This window comes from Lithobates pipiens, unplaced genomic scaffold (assembly GCF_037356315.1).
Source record: "Lithobates pipiens isolate NorthernLeopardFrog02 unplaced genomic scaffold, aLitPip1_a1.2 Scaffold_25, whole genome shotgun sequence".
NCBI classification, from domain to species: Eukaryota; Metazoa; Chordata; class Amphibia; order Anura; family Ranidae; genus Lithobates; species Lithobates pipiens.
In genome coordinates this window covers 107448744-107471451 of record NW_027507787.1, presented here as the reverse complement: position 1 = coordinate 107471451, position 22708 = coordinate 107448744, and the positions used below count along the sequence as shown (strand labels likewise).

The window sequence follows — 22708 nt, the reverse complement described above, 5'->3', positions numbered from 1 at the left end:
TGATCTGGTGAGCCGAGGGCGTCTCTTGCTCCCTGGGAGGGGGCCCCATCCTATCCACTCTACCCACGACACCCCCTTACCCCTTCTTTTCCTTTTCTGCCATTTCCTTCCCCAATCTTCTCTTTCCCCTTCTCCCTCTTTTCAGTTCTACTATTTCCCTTCTTAACTCAAAAAAGGGAAAAGAAAATGGTAGGTTCCGACCCCATTTGACTACTACACAATACTCTTCCCCTATCTATGGATATCTAAACTCTTCGAGGGTAGCAGGGCTAGTATCAATAATATTTTAAGTAGTAGAGGATCCCAACGAGATGGAGCTTTAATCTCATCTTGATATGACCGCAAAGCTGTACACGTGCTATTCTCCTCTGACTTCTTACCATTGGCTCTGATATCCATGCAATATGATCGTTTGTTTGTAACTATTTGTATCACACATTCTGTGAAGTTGCCTTTGCATTGTATGTCGCATACTACTAAATAAAAAAAAAAAAAAAAAAAAAGAAGCCTATGGCACCTGGTATTCCCAGGCGGTCTCCCATCCAGGTACTAACCAGGCCTGACACTGTTTAGCATCCGAGATCAGACGAGATTGGGCGCTTTCAGGGTGATGGGGCCATAGGTGATCTCTTCGGGCACTCTCAACCCTCTTGACAAACGCCAAGATGGTCACCTTGGGAAACAAGTGAAAAAAAAACAGGTCAAGGCCAACAACATAAAAAGAAGCCTACAGCACCTAGTATTCCCTGGTGGTCTCCAATCCAGGTACTAGCAAGGCCCAACCCTGTTTAGCTTCTGAGATCAGAGGAGATAGGGTGCTTTCAGGGTTATGTGCCCATAGGCAATTTCTTTGGGCATTCTCAACCCTCTTGACAAATGCCAAGATAGTCACCTTGAGATACAAGTGAAAAAAAACAGGTCAATGTCAACAACATAAAAAGAAGAATACGGCACCTAGTATTCCAACGCCATCTCCCATCCAGGTACTAACTAGGCCCAACCCTTCCTAGCCTCAGAGAAGAGAAGAGATAGGGCTCTTTCAGGGTGATGCTGCTATAAGCGATCTCTTTGGGCACTCTCAACCCTCTTGACAAATGCCAAGATGGTCACCTTGGGAAACAAGCAAAAAAAAAAAAACGAATCAACGCCAACAACATAAAAAGAAGCCTACAATAACTGGTATTCCCTGGTGGTCTCCCATCCAGGTACTAACCAGGCCCGACTCTTCTTAGCCTCCAAGATCAGATGAGATTGGGTGCTTTCAGAGTGATGTGGCCATAGGCAATCTCTTCAGGCACTCTCAACCCTCTTGACAAACACCAAGATGGTCACTTTGGGAAACAAGCGAAAAAAAAACAGGTCAACGCCAACAACATAAAAAGAAGTCTACGACACCTGGTATTCCCAGGCGGTCTCCCATCCAGGCACTAACAAGGCCCGACTCTTCTTAGCCTCCAACATCAAACGAGATCGGGTGCTTTCAGGGTGATGTGCCCGTAGGCAATCTCTTCAGGCACTTTCAACCCTCTTGACAAACGCCAAGATGGTCACCTTGGGAAACAAGTGAAAAAAAAACCAGGTCAAGGCCAACAACATAAAAGGAAGCCTACAGCACCTAGTATTCCCAGGTGGTCTCCAATCCAGGTACTAGCAAGGCCCAACCCTGTTTAGCTTCTGAGATCAGAGGAGATCGGGCGCTTTCAGGGTTATGTGCCCATAGGCAATCTCTTTGGGCATTGTCAACCCTCTTGAAAAAAGCCAAGATAGTCACCTTGAGATACAAGCGAAAAAAAACAGGTCAATGTCAACAACATAAAAAGAAGAATACGGCACCTGGTATTCCAACGCCATCTCCCATCCAGGTACTAACTAGGCCCAACCCTTCTTAGCCTCAGAGAAGAGAAGAGATAGGGTTCATGCAGGGTGATGCTGCTATAAGCGATCTCTTTGGGCACTCTCAACCTTCTTGACAAATGCCAAGATGGTCACCTTGGGAAACAAGCAAAAAAAAAAACGAATCAACGCCAACAACATAACAAGAAGCCTACAATAACTGGTATTCCCAGGTGGTCTCCCATCCAGGTACTAACCAGGCCCGACTCTTCTTAGCCTCCAAGATCAGACGAGATTGGGTGCTTTCAGAGTGATGTGGCCATAGGCAATCTCTTCAGGCACTCTCAACCCTCTTGACAAACACCAAGATGGTCACTTTGGGAAACAAGCGGAAAAAAAACAGGTCAACGCCAACAACATTAAAAGAAGTCTACGACACCTGGTATTCCCAGGCGGTCTCCCATCCAGGTACTAACAAGGCCCGACTCTTCTTAGCCTCCAAGATCAAACGAGATCGGGTGCTTTCAGGGTGATGTGCCCGTAGGCTATCTCTTCAGGCACTTTCAACCCTCTTGACAAACGCCAAGATGGTCACCTTGGGAAACAAGCAAAAAAAATAAAAATAAGTCGGAAGCTAGAGACAATACGGCCCGAGTCCTCAATTTAATCCATGCGGCGCATGTACAGGGAAGGCCCTTGCTTATGTTGTCAACGGACGCGGAGAAGGCCTTTGACAGGGTGGCCTGGCACTTTATGTAGGCCACCCTGGAACATATAGGTCTTGGCTCCAACATGATGAGCTGGGTAATGTCGCTTTACTCCACGCCGTCGGCAGCGGTACGGGTGAACGAGTGGTGCTCGGACTCTTTCCCCATCACTAATGGGACGAGGCAGGGGTGCCGTCTGTCTCCCCTAATTTTTATTCTGACACTGGAACCACTTATGTGTCACGTTCGGAATGACCCGAATGTTACTGGCATATCCAAACCCTCGGCACACCACAAAATTGTGGCGTACACTGACGATCTAATTTTTTTCCGTCTCCAATCCACACATTTTGCTTCCCAATATACTTGCGTCTCTACAGCGATACGGCAGCCTATCAAACTATAAAATCAATTGCGCCAAGTCGGCTGTATTGAATATATCGGTCCCGGATGGTGAGGCCAAGAGGCTCCGCTCCGCTTTTCCATTCTACTGGGCTGAAAAATCTATATGTTACCTGGGCGTTGACATCGCAGCGGATTTAGCGCAATTGTACCCGCTTAATTTTGTCCCTCTCCTGGATAGACTGAAATCTGATTTGGGAAACTGGCATGCTTTAACACTGACCTGGTTCGGGCGATGTAATGCATTCAACATGGGTTACCCCCAACTTTTTTCAGACAACTGCAGGTGCTGCTCCGGGACTTTATTTGGGCGTGCAAACCGCCCAGAGCCCGTTTGCAATAGCTTGCCAGACCAAAGGACTAGGGGGGTCTGGGTCTCCCAGATCTCAGACAATACTACAGAGTGACTCTGCTAGCGAGAGTCGTTGATTGGCATTGTAATGGCCCACACAAGCAGTGGGTGGAGATGGAGATTGAGGATGGATCCATTCCCCTATTGACCTCCCCGTGGCTCCTGTCCTCCCTACCAAAAGACCTCAGAGGTCACCCCGTAGTGGGAGCTACGTTGGCTGTTGTGCGGAGGTTGTTCCGCTGCACACACATTGCTCCCCTGCCATCACCAATGACTCCGGTTATAGGTAATCCAGACTTCCCACCGGGATTTACCAACAAGAAACTGCGACAGTTGACAGTGGTGGGGAAACAGCGTCTGGGAGAGGTTTGGCCCTCGGGAGGGCTCCCGACCACGCAAACTGTCGCCGAGCTTTCTGACCCTCCGCTTGACTTTTTTAGTACTTATCAACTTCGTCACTTTCTTCTGGCCATACAAAGGGCCCCCTACACTCCTAGAGACCTGACACCCTATGAATCCATCTGTCACAAAAGGGAACCTGTGCGACACACCCTCTCCCTCCTGTACAACCTATTGAGTAGTCAGGAGGAGGAGTCGACCCCCACCATTTATCCACAAATGGGAGAGGGACTTAGGCATCACATTTACCCCACAACAGATAGGCAAGATCCTGACCTTAGTACATAAAGCTTCCATCGCAAACCAATATCAAGAATCAGGATACAAGATAGTCTCACGCTGGTATAGAGTCCCATACCTTCTGAATAAAATGGATAGATCGATCCCGGATGTTTGTTGGAGGTGAAATTCAGATACAGGGACCATGGGACACCTTTTCTGGGCATGCCCGGCCTTGAGGAACTTTTGGGTTCCCAGCAGCGTGCCTTGACCGAACAGCCTGTTCGAAAATACAAAAAAACCCTCACAATGCAACTCCTGAATGCCGCCCGGGCCTGCATTCCCGCACTGTGGAGGCAGCCTCAGCCCCCATCCAAGGTGCTGTGGTATTCCAAAGTCAATCATATTCTCCAGATGGAAGAATTGACCGCCACCCTTCACAACACTGAAGAGGCTGTTAGTGTTACATGGAGGCCCTGGAGGTATGTTACTGGTACTCGAGACTACATTCGGGAGGTGAGCAGTGCCTCTGTCCCAGAAAACGACTGAAAATCTAACGTTTACCTACGTAGGCCATGTCTGCCCTGGGTGGCATTCCCTCCCTCCCTTTTTGTCTTTATTTTTCTTTTTTTCCCTGCCGCATTCCCCCCCACCTCCTTTCTCTCCGTCTTTGCACTCTCTTCTTCCCCCGTCCTCCCTTTTGACTATGCCTTGTCTCCTTACTAGCCTTCGGGACCCAGAAGAACCCCAGGGTTCTGGTCATGCCCGGCTCATATTTTACTCTGGTTCACGTAGGTCATGATAAGCTGGCTCGCTGTGGTCCCAGTTGTTCTCCATGATTACATTTGTCCGAACGGAGCTGCACTAGTTATACTGTACTACATGTCGGAGGTGGGGTTTCTCTCTTTTCTGCATGAAACTGTAGGACTCCCCTCTGAGAACCCAGAGTTATTTGGCTGCCTATTTTTTGTTACCATGTAATGGTGACCCTGTGTCATGCTGTATGGTTGACTGTTATATTTATGTTGTTTTACTTAATAAAAGAATAATAAAAATAAAAAAAAATAAGTCAATGCCAACAACTTAAAACTAAAGCCTATGGCATCGAGAAATCCCAGGCGGTCTCCCATCCAGGTACTAACCATGTCCCAACCCTGCTTAGCCTCTGAGATCAAATGCACGCTCAACCCTCTTGACAAACGCCAAGATGGTCACCTTGGTAAACAAGCGAAAATAAACAGGTAAGCGCCAACAACATAAAAAGAAGCCTACGGCGCCTGGTATTCACAGATGGTCTCCCATACAGGTATTAACCAGGCCGTACACTGCTAGGCCTCCGAGATCAGATGAGATTGTGCGCTTTCAGGGTGATGTGGCCATAGGTGTTCTATTTAGACACTCTCAACCCTCTTGACAAATAGCAAGATGGTTATCTTGGGAAACAAGTGAAAAAAAACAGGTCAACGCCAACAACATAGACCCTGGCGGTCTCCCATCTGACCCAGACCCTGCTTAGCCTCTGAGATCGGGCGCTTTCAGCGTGATGTGACCTCAGGCGAACGCTTTGGGACATACTCAAAACTCTTGACTGATGCTAAAATGGTCACCTTGGGAAACAAGCGAAAGAAAAACAGGTCAAAGCCAACAATATAAAAAGATTCCTACGGCACCTTTAATTAGGTACTATCCAGGCCGGACCCTGCTTAGCCTCTGAGATCAGATGAGATCGGGCGCTTTCAGGGGGATGTGGTCATAGGAGATTTCTTTGGGCTCTCCCAGCCCTCTTGACAAATGCCAAGATGATCACCTTGGGAAACAAGTGGAAAAAAAAACCATGTCAACGCCAACAACATAAAAAGAATCCTACGACACCTGGTATTCCCAGTTGGTCTCCCACCCAGTTACTAATCAGGCCGGACAATGCTTAGCCTCCGAGATCAGACAAGATCAGGCACTTTCAAGGTGATGGGGCCATAGGCGATCTCTTTGGGCACTCTCAACCATCTTGACAAACGCCAACATGGTCATCTTGGGAAACAAGTGAAAAAAACCAAGTCATTGCCAACAGTTTCCTTGCCTGAAATAGGCATCTCAGAACTGCCAACTAATCCCAGGAGACAATACTTCGCCTCCATCCTGGTGGAGGTTCCAAACACCCGATCAATGGTTCCTGTCACCTCTGTCCAGTAGCGGATCAACTTCGGGCATCTCCAAAACATGTGCATCATGTCTCCCACCATGTTCCCGCACCGGGGGCAACTTGCGTCCGGCCGTTCGGCCAAACTGAAAAAGTTTACGAGGAGCATAATAGGTTCTATATAATAAGATCAGATGTGACATCCTCTGTGACGAGAGCCATAATTCACCACAGGCAGGATTCCTGTGGCCAAGTATAGCTCACCCGGCCTTGTATAGTGTGTTGCGGTGGTCAGGGAAAGAGGACGATAGGCAGGGACAGTGTATTTACTGCTTGGGAACCTAGCACTGTTACAGTGGGTTTTAGTGCCTCCTGCACAGTACACACCTGAAGCTACCCTTTATTACTGGTGTTCAATTTCTGCAATACATGCATCTGCAGTGCAAAAGTTAGAGTGGGTGTTGTGTGCCACCTTATTGCTGGTGTTCTGTTTCTGTAATACAGGAACCTAGCACTGTTACAGTGCTAGGGTGTACAGAGAAGCTGGTATATATAGAAGACTACAGCATACAGAAGAAAGGCTAGTGAATACAGAATACAGACTCGTGTATGTAGATAGGCTTGAGTATACAGAGATGCTAGAGTAAACAGTGAGACTGGGGTACACAGAGAGGCTAGTTTAAAGAGAGGCTAGTATATACAAAGATGTTAGTGTATATAGAGAGGTTAGTGTATAGAGAGAGTCGAGTGTATACAGAAAGGACAGTGCATATAGAGAAGCTAGTGTATACAGAAGACAGGCTTGGGTATACATCAAAGATGACAGTGTATACAGAAAACTGGGTAGTGCATGCAGAGAGTCTAGTGGGTACAGAAGACAGGCTGGTGTATTCTAGCTAGTATTTACAGTCTAGTGTATACAGAAGACAGACTGTGGTATACAGAGAGTTTAGTGTATTCAGAGAGTCTAGTGAATACAGTCGGCGAGTGTATACATAAGACTGGCTAGTTTACACAGTGTTTACAGAGATGCAATGGTGTACAGAGAAGCTGGTATATATAGAAGACTACAGCATACAGAAGAAAGGCTAGTGAATACAGAATACAGACTCGTGTATGTAGATAGGCTTGAGTATACAGAGATGCTAGAGTAAACAGTGAGGCTGGGGTACACAGAGAGGCCAATTTAAAGAGAGGCTAGTATATACAAGGATGTTAGTGTATATAGAGAGGTTAATGTATAGAGAGGGTCGAGAGTATACAGAAAGGACAGTGCATATAGAGAAACTAGTGTATACAGAAGACAGGCTTGGGTATACATCAAAGATGACAGTGTATACAGAAGACTGGGTAGTGCATACAGAGAGTCTAGTGGGTAAAGAAGACAGGCTGGTGTATTCTAGCTAGTTTTTACAGTCTAGTGTATACAGAAGACAGGCTGTGGTATACAGAGGGTTTAGTGTATTACAGAGATGCAGGGGTGTACAGAGAAGCTAGAATATATAGAAGACTACAGCATACAGAAGAAAGGCTAGTGAATAAAGAATAAAGGCTGGCTTCTACGGAGAGGCTAGTGTATGCAGAACACTATCTAGGGTATATAGAGAGGCTAGATTATACAGAGAGGCTAGTGCATAGAGTGAAGCTATTGTATATAGAAGCCTGGTTAGTGTATACATAGAAGCTAGTGTGTACAGAAGAAAGGCTAGACAGGCTATAAGAGTGACACGTTTTTACAGAAGACAGTTTGGGGTATACAGAGATGCTAGTTTATACAGAGAGACTAATGTATACAGAAGACAGGCTAGGGCATACAGAAGACAGAAGACGGGCTAGTGTATTCAGAACATAGGCTAGTGTATATCGAAGACAAGCTATTGTATGCAGAGACCGGCTAGTGTAAACATGCTGGTGTATATAGAGAGGCTAGTGAATTTAGAGGGTAGGCTAAGTGATAACAGAAGACAATCTGGGCTATACAGAGACTTTTCATCATTTCATCTAGCTCAAATCTCTAATGGAGTTTGTCTCATTGCCATGTTATGCCTTTTCATTCTTATGCTAAATATAGATTATACTCACTACACGATTTTAATCATCCACATCAAGCATGCAATAAAACTATCATACATATAAATAAACCATGTACTCTTTTGCTCTATTTTGCATATTTGTAATTCCAACATCAACTGTCACATTGAGTATGTGACAGTCCTGACACACCATCCTGACTTATTTTTCTTTATTTCTTATTAGAAATAGAGAGTACTATCTCAAAATCCGGTTAAATCTATTCACTTCGATGAGTTCTACCGCTAATTGTACGGTAATGCAAAATGTATCTCTCTGCACTATGATCTTAATCATAATAATAATAATAATAGGATTGTCTAATGCAAAGATCAACTAGTCTAATATAAGCTTTCTCATTGGTACCGGCATATCCTTTAAATTTAGACTAAAGCAACTATTTCTCGGACATTTTCAAGCTAAGCTTTCAATCTCTTACCTTTGAAAAGCGATACTTCCTCCCTACAACATTAAGCCATTTAGATGTCCTATTGGTCGCCTATATTATACAACTCTCTGAAAAGCCTATATGTAGAGAATAAAACTAGTCTTACATCTTAATAAAACAGTTTTATTGCTCAACCAGTATCAGCTGTCATGACAAATAAACGTTTCCACTGTTTGACTCTATTTTCTGTATTACTTCTTTTTCTCCACCTTAACTGTCACAGTTAAAACACAGTGACAAAACATTTCTTTTTACCGCAGCAAAATGTGAGAAAAGCAGTGTAAGCCGTCTTTCTGCCATATGCTTCAGAAATTTAATGTACCGCTTTTAAATCCATATCAATTCCACATAACCGTGAACCGTCTTACAATTTTAACATTTACTGATAGCAATTACTGATATTACATTATGACTATACCAGTGGAAAAGGACCGCGTAATGGAACTGTGAAATTAATCATAATCTCAGCGTTAACTTAGCTGATAAATTCACGATTTACTCAACGATTTACTCAACGACTTAAACTTAGATTTTTTTCATTCTAAGTCTATTTAATCTTAAATAATTTGTACTATATTCTACTATACTCTTAAATTATGTACTGTTGTTCTGAATTTTAGCCGTTCTCATATTTTGTTTTATGTTGCAACCATCGAATCTCATTGCTATTCCGACATTCTGCCTTAATGAGGATATTACCCTTTTGTGTATTCACGTTATCTCGACCTATATGCCTCAATATTTTCCTAATTTGTTTTGCTATACTTATTATTATTATATTATAGAGATTATTAACTCTAAATCATTGTAAACCTAACCATAGTTATAATGTCTACAGCTAATTTTACGTTAAAGCAAAAGTCACACAAAACCATCTTTTTAAATCCTTTTACACACTGCACATAAGAGCAATGCAACCATCTCTCGCGACCTCTATGCAATAGGATTCTCTTTCTGACTCTATTTTGTGTATTACTTCTTCTCCACATTAACTGTCGCACTGATAACCATTTGTAACACCTAACACTTGCAACACATTTTTTAACAGCAGCAAAATGTGAGAAAAGCAGTGGGGCGGTTTACTTGATTGAGAAGTGGTTGCAGTAGCAAAGCATAGCAATACAGTTTGATTACATTAATAACACATAATGCAACTATTTTACATTTACCTCATGCATACATCCTAATGTAAGCTGTCTATCACTATTAATGTTCATGGTTACTGATACATTATGCCGATAAGCAGTGGAAACGGAAAACAGTCAGTGTAAGCCGTCTTCGTGCGTTACAAAATTAATGGAACGATTTAAACGTTGGAATTTTCAAGCTACGTCAATTTACTATTAAATACCCTTTAGCTGCTTAGCTCACACTTTGCTGTATGTAGCCGCGTTTACATGTAAGTAACCAATGGGGATTGACATTTCATGTCCATCTCACATCTCTAATGCAATTTGCCTCTTTGCCATGTCATACTTTGCCATTTATTATACCTTCTCATCCGATAGAAACCTAGTCGTTGCTGATATTTCATGATTACAGCAATCATCTCATCTAATTGCTATTCCGACAATATGATCATTTCTCAATCATTTTGAAGCTACTGCAAGTAACGCTTCCGATCTCTTTTATATATTAAGTAATATTTAGCTGCTTAGCTCACACTTTGCTGTATGTAGCCACGTTAACTGTATTAATGGTTACATGTAAATAACCAATGGGGATTGACATTTCATCTCTAATTCACATTCACATTTCTAATGCAGTTTGTCTCTTTTGCCATGTCATACTTTGCCAGTTATTATAAGTTTCTAATCCTTAAAGACACGTAAGGATCCTGAAAACGATAGAAACCTAGTCACGTCCTTGCTGATATTTCATGATTACAGCAATCATCTCATCTAATTGCTATTCCGACATTCTGCCTTGGAATTACTTTGCAACGCTCTATTGAACAATGTAAAGGTAAGCTATATATTTTGTGTATTTCCACTTAAACTCGACCTGTATATACTGTCTCAATATTATCCTTTCTAATTTTGCTAAATTCGATTATAGAGTTTGCTATGTCTAAATCCAGGTTACCTACTCTCCTTTATTACGTATACTGCTAATTTTAGGATAATACAAAACCATCTTATTGCTTCTTTGAACGCTGCACATATTAAGAGTAATGCTATGCTACCGATGGGAACAGTTTAATTGCTCTTCTCACATTTAGCTGGTATCTCTCTCTATAGGAAACTGAATTTGTACCACAACGATCACTCATCTAATATCAGTCCACTCAGTGCTACCGGTATAACTTTTACTTTTAGAGTAATGAAATGATTTCTCAGTCATTTTGAAGCTACTGCAAGTAACGCTTCCGATCTTTTTTCAACTGCAATACTTTATCTCTGATATGTTAAGTAATATTTAGCTGCTTAGCTCACACTTTGCTGTATGTAGCCGCGTTAACTGCATTAATGGTTACATGTAAATAACCAATGGGGATTGACATTTCATGTCTATATCACATCTCTAATGCAATTTGTCTCTTTGCCATGTCATACTTTGCCAGTTATTATACTTACTCATCCTTAAAGACACGTAAGGATCCTGAAAAACGATAGAAACCTTGTCACGTCGTTGCTGATATTTCATGATTACAGCAATCATCTCATCTAATTGATATTCCGACATTCTGCTTTGGTATTACTTTGCAACGCTCTATTGAACAATGTAAAGGTAAGCTAGATATTTTGTGTATTTCCACTTAAACTCGACTTTTATATACTGTCTCAATATTATCCGTTCTAATTTTGCTAAATTAGATTGTAGAGTTTGCTATGTCTAAATACATGTTACCTACTCACCTTTATTACGTATACTGCTAATTTTAGGGTAATACAAAACCATCTTATTGCTTCTTTACACGCTGCACGTATTAAGAGTAATGCAATGCTACCGTGAACAGTTTAATTGCTCGTTTCACATTTAGCTGGTATCTCTCTGCTATAGGAAACTGAATTTGTATTACAACGATCACTCATCCAATATCAGTCCACTCAGTGCTACCTGGATAACTTTTACATTTAGAGTAATGAAATGATTTCTCAGTCATTTTGGAGCTACTGCAACTAACGCTTCCGATCTCATTTCGACTGCAATACTTAATCTCTGCTATTGCAGAATATTTAGCTGAATATTTAGCTGCTTTGCTGTACGTAGCCGTGGGGATTGGCATTTCATCTCTAATTCATATTCACAATTCTAATGCAGTTTGTCTTTTTGCCATGGCATCCTCTGCCCGTTATTATCCTTTCTCATCCTTATGCTATATTTGGGGTATATTCACTACATGATTAAAGACACGTAATGAACCTGATTGATAAAAACCTACACACGTCGTTGCTGTTATTTAGTGTATATCCACTTAAACCCGACCTGTATATACTGTCTCAATATTAATTTTAGAGTTATTTTGCTATATTTATTATTAGAATAAACAGATTACTATCTCTAAATCCTGGTAAACCAGCTCACACTTAACCATCTTATTTCTACCTTACACGCAGCACATATTAACATATTAACATTTAGCCGGTATCTCTCTGCAATAGTAAACGAAATGTGTAGATCACTCATCTAATATCGTCTTTTCAGTGCTACCGGAACAACTTTTAAATTTAGAGTAATGCAACGATTTCTCAGTTTTATGATACTACTGCAACTAACGCTTTGGATCTCTTTCCTGATAAATTACGCTCTGCAATATAGCAAGTCTGCATACACTAGCCTCTCTTTGTAACCCAACTTCTCTCTCTGTATACCTTAGCCTCCATCTCTTGCATAAACCAGGACCTTCTTCTGTATAATCTAGCCTATCTGTATACACTAGCCTGTCTTTTGTACACATTAGGCTCTCTGTGTAAACTAGCCGGTCTACTGTATACACTAGTCCATCTGTATACACTAGCAAGTCTGCATACTCCTGCCTCTCTGTGTAACCTAGCCTCTCTCTCTCTCTGTATACCCTAGCCTCCATCTCTGCATACCCAGGACGTTCTTCTTTATAATCTAGCCTATCTGTATAAACTAGCCTGTCTTTTGTACACATTAGCCTCTCTGTATAAACTAGACGGTCTACTGCATACACTAGTCCATCTGTATACACTAGCAAGTCTGCATACTCATGCCTCTCTGTGTAACCCAGCCTCTCTCTCTCTCTCTCTCTCTCTCTCTCTCTCTCTGTATACCCTAGCCTCCATCTCTGCATACCCAGGACGTTCTTCTGTATAATCTAGCCTATCTGTATACACTAGCCTGTCTTTTGTACACATTTGCCTCTCTGTATAAACTAACCGGTCTTCTGTATACACTAGTCCGCCTGTATACACTAGCAAGTATGCATACTCTAGCCTCTCTCTCTGTATACCCTAGCCTCCATCTCTGCATACCCAGGACGTTCTTCTGTTTAATCTAGTCTATCTGTATACACTAGCCTGTCTTTTGTATACATTAGCCTCTCTGTATAAACTAGCCGGTCCTGTGTATACACTACTCCTTCTGTATACACTAGCAAGTCTGTGTAACCAATCCTCTCTTTCTTTCTGTATACCATAGCCTCCATCTCTGCATACCCAGGACGTTCTTCTGTATAATCTAGCCTATCTGTATAAACTAGCTTGTCTTTTGTACACATTAGCCTCTCTGTATAAACTAGCCGGTCCTCTGTATACACTAGTCCGTCTGTATACACTAGCAAGTCTGTGTAACCAAGCTTCTCTCTCTGCATACCCTAGCCTCCATCTCTTGCATAACCAGGACCTTCTTCTGTATAATCTAGCCTATCTGTATAAACTAGCCTGTCTTTTGTACACATTAGCCTCTCTGTATAAACTAGCCGGTCTACTGTATACACTAGTCCATCTGTATACACTAGCAAGTCTGCATACTCCTGCCTCTCTGTGTAACCCAGCCTCTCTCTCTCTCTCTCTCTCTGTATACCCTAGCCTCCATCTCTGCATACCCAGGATGTTCTTCTGTATAATCTAGCCTATCTGTATAAACTAGCCTGTCTTTTGTACACATTAGCCTCTCTGTATAAACTAGCTGGTCTTCTGTATACACTAGTCCGTCAGTATACACTAGCAAGTCTGCATACTCTAGCCTCTCTGTGTAACACAGTCTCTCTCTCTGTATACCCTAGCCTCCATCTCTGCATACCCAGGACGTTCTTCTGTATAATCTAGCCTATCTATATACACTAGCCTGTGTTTTGTACACTTTAGCCTCTCTGTATAAACTAGCCGGTCTTCTGCATACACGAGTCTCTCTGTAGACCCTTGGATGTCTTTTGTATACACTAGCTTCTCTTTATACATTAGCTCTCTGTATACCCAAGCCTCTCTGTATACACTAGTCCGTCTGTATACACTAGCAAGTCTGCATACTCTAGCCTCTCTGTGTAACACAGTCTCTTTCTCTGTATACCCTAGCCTCCATCTCTGCATACCCAGGACGTTCTTCTGTATAATCTAGCCTATCTATATACACTAGCCTGTGTTTTGTACACTTTAGCCTCTCTGTATAAACTAGCCGGTCTTCTGCATACACGAGTCTCTCTGGAGACCCTTGGATGTCTTTTGTATACACTAGCTGCTCTTTATACATTAGCTCTCTGTATACCCAAGCCTCTCTGTATACACTAGTCCGTCTGTATACACTAGCAAGTCTGCATACACCAGCCTCTCTGTGTAACCCAGCCTCTCTCTCTGCATACCCAAGATGTTCTTCTCTATAATCTAGCCTATTTGTATACACTAGCCTATCTTTTGCACACATTTGCCTCCCTATATAAACTAGCCGGTCTTCTGTATACCCTAGTCCGTCTGTATACACTAGCAAGTATGCATACTCTAGCCTCTCTCTCTGTATACCCTAGCCTCCATCTCTGCATACCCAGGACGTTCTTCTGTATAATCTAGCCTATCTGTATACACTAGTGTATACAGACAGACTAGTGTATACAGAGGACCGGCTAATGTGTACAAAAGACAGGCTAATGTATACAGATAGTAATATGAGGGACACTCCTCACCCCCGCCCCCACCTACCAGATCTGACTTTCATCCCCTTGCCCTCTCTGCCCCGGTCATCTGGTGGCAGTTTTATGCACTCCCTGGCCCCCACCCATTCATAATCCTTACCGACCTTTCCTTCCGCTGCTCACAGGAACACACTGGATGACTTGTCTAATTAACCAACTTGTACAAGACACCGCTAGCCTCCTGTCTGACACCGGTCCCCCTTGGAGGCTTTACCCCTCACTGTTTGGGTGGTCCCTGCCTCTCCCTGGATGCTCCACATATACCACAACGACATTGTCAGAGGGGCACCACTTGACAGGACACGGGGCTGTCATGCCGGTGGCATCTCCCATTGGAGGAAGGGATGATGGCCCCAACCCCTTGGCAGCAGGTTCTTTCATGTACAGACCAGGGCGGCTCATCTTCCCTTCTGGAGTCTTGACCTTAGATGGGGGAGTTGCACTTTGGGGGATCTGAGTGATACCTAGTGCGCTGTACTGGAAGGGCTTGATATTCCCGCATATGTGTCCCCTCCCCCTGGTTGCGCCCCTCGTCCCCCCCTCTGGCTCCCACCTACTCTTTGCCGACATTGCCTTCTGCAGCTTTTGGGGACCCTGGATGACTTATTTATTGAGCCTATTGGTACAAGACACTGCTTCCCTCCAGGGTGAATCTGGACCCCCCTGGAGGATTTACCCCTTACTGTTTGGGCAGTCCCAGCCTCCCTCTGGATGCTCTACACAGCCCCCGATGGCGATGCAGGAGAGACACTAATTGGCGGGCCCCAGGACTGCTGCTCGGGTGAAGTCTCCCGTTGGATGGAGGGATGGTGGCCCCAGCCCCTTGCCTGCCAGATTTTCCATGCACCGACCAGGGCTGCTCCTCTTTCATCATGATGTGGTGACCATGGAGGGGAGGAGTTGAAATTTATGGGGTCTTGGTGTTTGCTGGTGGGAGTGCGCTAAAGGACTTGACATTTCCGCATGTTTTTCCCCTCTCCCCTGTTTCCCACCCTTCCCTTCCCTCCTTTCCCTACCCCTTTCCCCCCTTCCACTCCCCCTTTCCCTGCCCCTTTTCCCCCGGGGCGTGGACGGGGGAGAGGGGGTAAGAAGAGGACAATCTGCCAAAGGGAGCAATGGATTTGTTCGGGGACTGCATGTACTTTAGGGGATTGGGACGGGGGGTGGTGGATCCCATTCTGTGATGCCTTTTCTGTTGTGACGGGCTCCCTCGTGCATGCCTACGTTTAGGGCGAGCCGAGGAGACCCCTCAGTGCTGACAGTTATATGCTCTACATCTGTTTTGGTTATACTATTGTTTTTTGGTTCTATGATGTTACTGATTGTCTTTTATTTGCATACCAGTATCAGATGTGACATTTACCACTGCCGGGACTGGGGGGACTAGGATTCGGGGGCTCCCTCTTGACCTGTCTACCCACCAACCCAAGTAGGACAGCGCTTTAAACCCAGTGTACATCTGGTAAGCGCTATAGCATAATTGTGCTGTTTTAGTATACCCTTCCTGTACTGTTGAGTGCGGACAACCCTTAATTTCCCTCTCCCCCTGGGGTTGAGGTGCCCGGCCTCTTTTTCCCTTTACCTTTCCTTCCATTTGCCCTTCCTTTCTCCCCCTTAGTTCCCGCCATGCATTACCTACCCAAAACCTACCTTGGTTCAACTTTCTTTGCTTTTCTCTGACGTCCCCCTCCCCCTCCCCGAGGAGCGAAGGCAGACTCAGTCAAGGTCACCTCTCTAAACGTTAAGGGACTGAACTCCCCTGAAAAACGGTGGATCCTCCTGTGAGAACTGAAGACTTCCTGTACTGATGTGGCCTTTATACAAGAAACACATTTTAAAAATACTAGCCTCCCCTTTCTATGGTTGAGATCCTTCCCTAAGGTCTACCACTCTACTAACCCCTCCTCTAAGACCAAGGGAGTCTCCATTCTGATCTCTAGCAGGCTCCCCTGGGTTCTCCAGGATTCTCTGGTGGACCCTGGGAGCCGATATCTTTTTCTTAGGGGCCACATTGGAGAGCGCCTTTTTACATTTGCCACTGTGTACGCTCCCAATGATCACCAAGACACGTTCCTCGGAACTACCCTGCACAGATTATGTGACTTTCGGGAGGGCCTGTTGATATTAGGTGGGGACTTTAATGTCCCCTTTCGCCATCGGTTGACACTTCTGCCTCTTTCTCCTCGCTCCTCATTTCCTCTAGAAAGCGGATTACTAAGTGTTTACTGAATGACCAATTAGTTGATGTCTGGCGTCTGCAACACTCTGGGGAAAGGGACTACTCTTTTTGCTCTTCCCCTCACAAATCATACTTGAGGATAGACTTCTTCTTGATTCCACATGACCAACTGCACTTGGTGAGCTCTTCCTCCATCGGCCATATAACTTGGTCCGACCACGCTCCTGTAGCCCTTACCTACACCCTCTCTAGGAACCCATCACCTAGGTCTCTATTCTGGCACCTTAATGAGAGCCTTCTCCAGATACCGGAAGTTTTAGCAGATGTGACCAGGGAATTGGACCTTTATTTCCAAGAAAACTAAACGCAGGACTGTGACCCGGGGATAATTTGGGAGGCTCACAAGTCAGTACTCCGCAGGGTACTTATCAGGCACGGGGCGCGCATCAAACAAACATGGAAGGAACAGCTTGCTAATCTGTTTCGTGAACTTGCCTCTGTGGAAGCGAAACATAAACATGCCCCCTCACGGACCTTAGAGATTGAATTGGGGACACTCCGTACCCATATTGCTGACCTACTCCATTATAAAGCGAAAGCGGCACTCCAGTTTTGTCGTAAACTGACGTAGGAGTCAGGGGACAAATGCGGAAAAATCTTAGCCAGGTCGGTAAAGGAGTTGAAATCTGGCTCTTACATACCACAGTTGATAGATGAGAATGGCCAGAGGGCCTCTACCCCAACCCAAATAGCCGAAGTCTTTGAAAAATGTTACTCTGATCTCTACAACCTGCCCGATTCAGGGTCTGGACAGGACAATATAGACAGATATGTAACCGGTTCTGGTCTACCAACCCTCTCATCGGAATCACGGGAGTACTTGGAGGACCCGATCACACTGGAAGAAGTCCAGACAGCCGTGGGACCTCCGAAGGTGGGTAAGGCTCCGGGCCCTGACGGATATACCGCACAATACTTTAAGACCTTCCTCCCTATTCTCGGCCCGCGCTTGGTGAATTTATTTAATACTCTGAGCTCGAATGGGGATTTTCCTGAGGATACCCTTAGAGCCCACATCTCGTTGATACCTAAGGAGGGCAAAGACCCGGGCCTATGTGGGAGCTACAGACCCATTTCCCTCCTAAATTCGGTCCTAAAACTATTCTCTAAAATCCTCGCCACGTGATTGGCACATCACTTGCAGTCCCTTATACATATTGACCAGTTAGGTTTTATTCCCACCAGGGAAGATAGGAACAACACCATTAAGGTGCTTACCCTGATCCATAAAGCAAAGTCATCTGGGACCCCTTGTCTTTTCATGAGTACTGATGCCGAGAAGGCTTTTGATCGGGTCAAATGGACAATGATGTTCTCGGTCCTTCGCCATATAGGTCTGAGTGAACGGATGCTGGCATGGATAAGTAAGATATACTCACGCCCTTCAGCTCAAGTCAAAGCGAATGGGGTTCTCTCATCTCCCCTTGACATCGGGAATGGGACCAGACAAGGTTGCCCCCTGTCGCCCCTATTATTCGCACTGTCATTGGAACCCTTTCTCTCCACAATTCGACAAAACTCAGACATAACGGGACTCCAAATGGGTACTATTGAGTACAAGATATCTGCCTACACGGATGACATGCTGTTCTCGCTGACGAATCCCAGAGTTTCCTTGCCAAATCTCCTTCGGGAATTCCAGATATACGTGATACTTCTTGAAATCAAAGGCCATGGGGGGTTACAGTCCCCCCGCAAACGTTAATAGACTTGCAGTCCAATTTTCGATTTAAATGGACCCATACAGCCCTTAAGTACTTAGGTACTTACATTCCACCGGACATCGTGCGTACGTTTATGTTGAACTTCCCCCCACCCCTTGTCACTAAGATCCGCAGTTTGCTTCACGGGTGGCATTCTGGCCTCCATTCCTGGTTCAGGAGATGCAATCTCATTAAAATGAACATACTCCCTAAATTTACTTATCTTTTCCAAGCTCTCCCGGTCCAGATTCCAGTCCCGTTTTTTAAGCAAGCTCAATCCTTGCTCACTCAATTTAACTGGGCCCACAAAAATCCCAGACTTAAGCGGTCACAGCTGACATTGTCTAAACAACAGGGAGGGTTGGTTCTCCCTGACTTGCGACGCTACTACCTGGCCTCCCATCTGGGGCGTGTATTGGACTGGAATCGAAACAAACTTTCTAAGCTCACTCCCGAATTCCGCTAAGAAGCGCCATGTGGTGCTATAAGTATTTACCCACAGAATTTATGTCACATCCCACTATAGGGGCTTAGTTGAAAGTCAGTCACCTGATCGCTACCCAAAACACACTCACGTCTTTGACTTCCCTATTCCCTATACGTGGCCATCCAACCTTTGAACTGGGGACCCACTTAGAAATTCCAACCTAGACAATGCATCTAAATTCGTCATTGATGGAAAATGGCCTTCTTTCTCAACCCTAACAGATCCGACAGGGCTTTTTCAACTGCCTTTTTGGAGAGCGGCGCAACGACATCATTTTCTCCATTCCATACCCAATCCTCAAATGTTCGCCCGCCTTCAGACGGAGTTTGAGACTCTATGCAGGAGCGAAGGCCCTTTGGCCCACATTCTCTCTCAAACAGATTACCCACACTTAACCTGTCTGTCCAACTGGGAAAAGGACCTTAATTGCTCATTTTCCCCAGCACAGAGACAACGCATTATCACTTTGGCTCTCAAAATGTCGCTGTGCACGAAGATACAGGAGACGAATTTTAAACTTCTCACCAGGTGGTATTTGACACCATCAAAGCTGCAGAAATGTTTCCTCGAACATATGCTGGAGGTGTGGAGAAGAAGAGGGCACGTTGCTGCACATTTTTTGGTCCTGCCCCAGCTTGGTGGACTTCTGGACAGAGATCCGATGCATAACACAAAAATTCACAGACTTCTCCATCCAGGAAGAGGCTGCATTCTTTCTCTTGCACCATTCACAGATTCCCATTAAGAAGTACAAAAAAAAATCAATTTTACGGCATGTGATAAATGCGGCGAAATCCTGCATCCCTCTCTATTGGAAAAAATGTTCCCCTCCTTTCATTACTCACTGGCTTAGGAAAATAGAGGACATTAAAAAAAATGGAGGACTTGATCCTCACATCACAAGGTAAACAAGACTTTTTTAAACAAACCTGAGACATCTGGAATACCTTTATATTCTACCTGGAAGGATGTCGCCTGCTATCGCCTTAGTGCTCTGAGCTTTCCTTGACTGGCCCCTTGGACAGTGGCTGCCATCGTGTCTCGTCCCCTCTTCTCCTTTCCTGATCTTTCAACCCTTCTCTTTTCTGCCTTCCTCCCCTATCTCTCACCCCCTCCACCCCCTCTCTCTTTTGGAAAAAGTGGAAAATTGGGAATGACGGCCCCACACCCCCCTCTGGATGGATTATGCCGGAGGGACCTGGGGTTTGTATGACCCTGGATCTTGGTACAGTACTTTATCTGTGCCTCGAATCATTGTGATTGATGGAAGGCAGACTCACAGTTGCGAATATACCTGTATCAAGTATTGTTCAGCTGCTTTTTGCTCTGTATTTCTCTGTTGCATTATGTACTCGGGGGACCGTCTTCCCCTATTTGGAGAAAAAATTATATTTGAAAAAAAAAAGAAGCCTACGACACCTGGTATTCCCAGGCGGTCTCCCATCCAGGCATTAACCAGGCCCAACCCTGCTTAGCCTCCAAGATCAGACGAGATGGAACAGATTCAGGGTGATGTGGCCGTAGCCAATATCTTCAGGCACTCTCAACTCTCTTGACAAACACCAAGATGGTCACCTTGGAAACAAGCGGAAAAAAATAGGTCAACGGCAACAACATAAAAAGAAGCCTACGGCATCTGGAAATCCCAGGCGGTCTCCCATCCAGGTACTAAACTGGTCCCAACCCTGCTTAGCCTCTGAGATCAGATGAGATTGGGCTCTTTCAGGGTGGTGTGGCCGTAGGAGATTTGTTCAGGCACTCTCAACCTTGACTAACGCCAATATGGTCACCTTGGGAAACAAACAAAAAAATCAAGTCAACGCCAACAACATGAGAAGAAGTCTACAGCACCTAGTATTCCCAGGTGGTCTCCCATCCAGGTATTAACAAGGACCGACCCTGTTTAGTCTCTGAGATCAGACGAGATCTGGTGCTTTCAGGGTTATGTGGCCATAGGCGAGCTCTTCAGGCACTCTCAACCCTCTTGACAAACACCAAGTTGGTCACCTTGGTAAACAAACAAAAAAAAAAAACAAGTCAACGCCAACAACATAAAAAGAAGCCTTCAGCACCTAGTATTCCCAGGTGGTCTCCAATCCAGGTACTAGCAAGGCCCGACCCTGTTTAGCCTCTGAGATCAGAGGAGATCGGGCGCTTTCAGGCTTATGTGCCCATAGGCAATCTCTTTTGGGCACTTTCAACCCTCTTGACAAATGCCAAGATAGTCACCTTGGGAAACAAGCGAAAAAAAAACAGGTCAATGTCAACAACATAAAAAGAAGACTACGGCACCTGGTATTCCAAAGCCATCTCCCATCCAGGGACTAACTAGGCCCAACCCTTCTTAGCCTCAGAGATGAGAAGAGATAGGGCTCTTTCAGGGTGATGCTGCTGTAAGCGAACTCTTTGGGCACTCTCAACCCTCTTGACAAATGCCAAGATGGTCACCTTGGGAAACAAGCGAAAAAAAAAAAAACGAATCAACGCCAACAACATAAAAAGAAGCCTACAATAACTGGTATTCCCAGGTGGTCTCCCATGCAGGTACTAACCAGGCCCGACTCTTCTTAGCCTCCAAGATCAGACGAGATTTGGTGCTTTCAGAGTGATGTGGCCATAGGCAATCTCTTCAGGCACTCTCAACCCTCTTGACAAACACCAAGATGGTCACTTTGGGAAACAAGCGAAAAAAAAACAGGTCAACGCCAACAACATAAAAAGAAGTCTACGACACCTGGTATTCCCAGGTGGTCTCCCATCCAGGTACTAACAAGGCCCGACTCTCCTTAGCCTCCAACATCAAACGAGATTGGGTGCTTTCAGGGTGATGTGCCCGTAGGCAATCTCTTCAGGCACTTTCAACCCTCTTGACAAACGCCAAGATTACCTTGGGAAACAAGCAAAAAAAAAAAAAAAAGTCGGAAGCTAGAGACAATTCGGCCCGAGTCCTCAATTTAATCCATGTGGCGCATGTACAGGGAAGGCCCTTGCTTATGTTGTCAACGGACGCGGAGAAGGCCTTTGACAGGGTGGCCTGGCACTTTATGCAGGCCACCCTGGAACATATAGGTCTTGGCCCCAACATGATGAGCTGGGTAATGTCGCTTTACTCCACGCCGTCGGCAGCGGTACGGGTAAACGAGTGGTGCTCGGACTCTTTCCCCATCACTAATGGGACGAGGCAGAGGTGCCCTCTGTCTCCCCTAATTTTTATTCTGACACTGGAACCACTTATGTGTCACGCTGACGATCTAATTTTTTCCGTCTCCAATCCACACATTCCCAATATACTTGCGTCTCTACAGTGATACGGCAGCCTATCAAACTATAAAATCAATTGCGCCAAGTCGGCTGTATTGAATATATCGGTCCCGGATGGTGAGGCCAAGAGGCTCCGCTCCGCTTTTACATTCTACTGGGCTGAAAAATCTATACGTTACCTGGGCGTTGACATCGCAGCGGATTTAGCGCAATTGTACCCGCTTAATTTTGTCCCTCTCCTGGATAGACTGAAATCTGATTTGGGAAACTGGCATGCTTTAACACTGACCTGGTTCGGGCGCTGTAATGCATTCAAAATGACGGCCCTCCCGCGGATCTTATCCATGTTCCAGACAT

The 22708-nt window shown here is 44.8% G+C and overlaps 11 pseudogenes; all 11 read right to left on the bottom strand.

The window, feature by feature from the left end:
• Window positions 1–505: 505 nt before the first annotated feature.
• Window positions 506–624, bottom strand: LOC143932480 (5S ribosomal RNA; annotated as a pseudogene).
• A 100-nt stretch (window positions 625–724) lies between these two features.
• Window positions 725–843, bottom strand: LOC143932138 (5S ribosomal RNA; annotated as a pseudogene).
• A 321-nt stretch (window positions 844–1164) lies between these two features.
• LOC143932206 (5S ribosomal RNA) lies at window positions 1165–1283 on the bottom strand (annotated as a pseudogene).
• Window positions 1284–1603: 320 nt separating this feature from the next.
• Window positions 1604–1722, bottom strand: LOC143931268 (5S ribosomal RNA; annotated as a pseudogene).
• Window positions 1723–2041: 319 nt separating this feature from the next.
• Window positions 2042–2160, bottom strand: LOC143931800 (5S ribosomal RNA; annotated as a pseudogene).
• A 100-nt stretch (window positions 2161–2260) lies between these two features.
• Window positions 2261–2379, bottom strand: LOC143931116 (5S ribosomal RNA; annotated as a pseudogene).
• An 18118-nt stretch (window positions 2380–20497) lies between these two features.
• LOC143931801 (5S ribosomal RNA) lies at window positions 20498–20616 on the bottom strand (annotated as a pseudogene).
• A 98-nt stretch (window positions 20617–20714) lies between these two features.
• On the bottom strand, window positions 20715–20834 carry LOC143931525 (5S ribosomal RNA; annotated as a pseudogene).
• Window positions 20835–20929: 95 nt separating this feature from the next.
• Window positions 20930–21048, bottom strand: LOC143931884 (5S ribosomal RNA; annotated as a pseudogene).
• Window positions 21049–21593: 545 nt separating this feature from the next.
• Window positions 21594–21712, bottom strand: LOC143931012 (5S ribosomal RNA; annotated as a pseudogene).
• A 100-nt stretch (window positions 21713–21812) lies between these two features.
• LOC143931679 (5S ribosomal RNA) lies at window positions 21813–21931 on the bottom strand (annotated as a pseudogene).
• Window positions 21932–22708: the final 777 nt, after the last annotated feature.